Genomic DNA, 2,770 nt, shown 5'->3' on the forward strand with positions numbered 1-2,770 from the left:
TTTAGTAAAATATTGATTTTTCTCTTTTCTGTATGAAATGATATGTCCCTCAGCTGAGACTTTAACAATGCTCTTAAGCATTGTTCTATTCTCCAATAACCTTTTATTCTTAGTATCATACTTGCAACTGTACATTGAATAACAGTTCATCTGACATATCATTTCTCTTTTACTAGACTGTAGCTAATTGATGTCACAACTAGTGCATTGCTGTTCTTGGAACCATGAATAGGGCAAAGTGTCTGACATATAAGAGATAATGGTTTTTATTAATTAGTAATTAATTAACTGTAATTAATTATTGGAGGATTTGTTTGAGCCTAGTCATAATCTCACTAAATAGTTCTGCCAAACTGAAATAATTGTAGGTTTACATAGAATGACCAAGCTAGAGGTTCAAGTTAGCATATTCTCTGGTATTTAATAGTGAGGATTTCTATGTCAAGGTATACATAGATTTGTGGAAAAGAAAAAATTCTTCTAAATAAAAGATAACTCCAGAGGATGCAAAAACTCTTAAAATTTAATTCTCACTATAATTACAAGTTTCTACAACTGAAGTTATTTTGATTGATAATAGCTCTTGTAAGATATGAGCCCCAGGAGAGGATGATACTGCCTGTCTTGTTACAGCTGTATTCCTGGCACCTAGAATGGGAGGAATTTTACAAATATCACTCTGCATAACTGTGTTGGGGAAGAGGGAGAATCCCCCTCCACCCTTTCCCTTAAGGTTCTTATGGTTGGCCAAATAATTCAAAGACAGGTTAGCAGGAGAAAATAATACAAAGTTTAATAACATGTATACATGGGAGAAACCAGGGAAACTGAGTTTCTCAACAACATGGCAGAGATTCTCCTCTTCAGCTAAAGACAAAGGAGGATATTGGGGGTGAGGGATTTGGGATTTCAGAGGAGAAGAAGACAATTCACATGGAGAAAGAAATGTAAATGTTTGTCAGACAATTCTTTGCAGGGCCACCTATATGGAATGTGGCTGGAGAGCCAGAAATCACAGTAATCAAGAATATGTAGATTTAAGTCCTTTCTTTCTGTAGTGATAAGAGTTTCCAGAGACAAGGCCATCATCCCCCACCCCCCCACTTCACAGTACAGAGAGGGAGATAGCTTTACAAATGTAAATGTTTGGTAAACAGAACTTTGATGAGAATGGGCTTAGTGAGGACCCTGCCAGTCTGTCCACACCCAGAGTTAAATTTCTTTAGGCAGTTAGTGGGGGAGGTCAAATGTCCATCAGAGAAAATAATCAAGGTAAACAGATATATTTCAGGGTGGCCAATTTTTGGTCTCCCACAACTGTAAGTTTATAAATTTTATTTTCCTAGTTTGTAAATGTAGCTATCTTTTGAAATTGTCCAGTGTGTTGACATTTTCTTTCTATTCACCATCAATTTCCATGAAGTAAATACTGGTATTGATGGAACATCAGGGTAATATGAATTGTGGCCACTGGAGTAGGAATTTGAATACCAGATTGTAGCTGGAAAAACCCGGGACCCTGTCACTGTAGCTGAATCAATGAACACAATGACCAGGGATCTAGGAAAAGAAAAATGCTTTAATCTTGCCAGCAAAATAAGGCTGCAGTGGGCTCGTGCCCTAAAATCCACAGTCGTCCTGAGGCATTAGGAGTTGGGGTTTTTAAAGGAAAGTCTGTGGGAAAGAATGTATCCTTGGTGACTGTGATTATTTGTTGGAGGAGGGATCCCAGCCCTGTGGCGCCAAGCCGGCTGTTATCTCTATCTACAGGAGGAGATTTAGGGCTCCATCAATCAATCTTCTCGCATCACCTGAAATTTGGCCTTGGGGAGTGGTTGGCAACTGCCACCAAAAAACGTTTACAAAGTTTACAAGGTTTTAGGTGGGGGAGGGGAGCTGCGGCTTTGCAGTTCCCTGTCTTCACATCAGCTTGCGTTTAGCTGAGGTGGGGAAGCTACAGGTGTCCTCTGTTTGTCTGTCCCTGTGATGAATGGTGGATTCGGCTCCAGGAACTGGGAGTTGGGAGCTACAGCTTCTTGATAATTTCGAGATCTCAGTCTCCCTGTAACAAACCTCAAGAACTGGTAATTAGCCAGAGTTTCAGTTTGTAGCCACCTGGGCTTTTAACAATTTATTACCTCCACTTGCCTTGTGGAATTCAGGGACACAAAGGAAAAAACAACCCACATCTACATGTGAATGTAACTTAGAGAAGCACGGAAGGGGGAATGAGTGCTTTTTGGTTTTAACCCATATATGCTGGGTTCAACGCAAGAGAACAGATATCAGGGTGGGCATCAAGATCATTTGTGAAGCTGTGATTTCTCAGGTTTTAAGGGCATATAAATGCATAATATGCCGGTTAAGACAGAGGGCAAGGTTTCCGAGATGCTTTAAGCTTTTGCTCCTATAGGAATAATTTTTTACATTGTTTAGGGGGATAGGAAGAATTTGCAGTGTACCCAGAAGTGTAGCATATCAAACTTTTGACCCCATCTTTCTTTCTGAGACAGCTTTAATGAGAGACTGTGTCAGTTATCAGTTGATTCCCTTTCTGCTCTGATAAACAAAGGAATTCCTTTAAACATTCCTTTAAAGGGAGCATGATTTTAAATCTTTTTATTGTTAAACACAAGAGGTTCATTGCAAGAGAAAAAGGCTTCCTGTGGCTTCTGGTGCAGCTCAGGGGCATTTGAGGAGTGAACATGAGAATATCCAGTAGTTCCTGCCTTGGCCACAGGCCCAGAATGCAACACTTCGGTGACTTTAC

This window comes from Diceros bicornis, chromosome 30 (genome assembly GCF_020826845.1).
Source record: "Diceros bicornis minor isolate mBicDic1 chromosome 30, mDicBic1.mat.cur, whole genome shotgun sequence".
Lineage (NCBI taxonomy): Eukaryota > Metazoa > Chordata > Mammalia > Perissodactyla > Rhinocerotidae > Diceros > Diceros bicornis.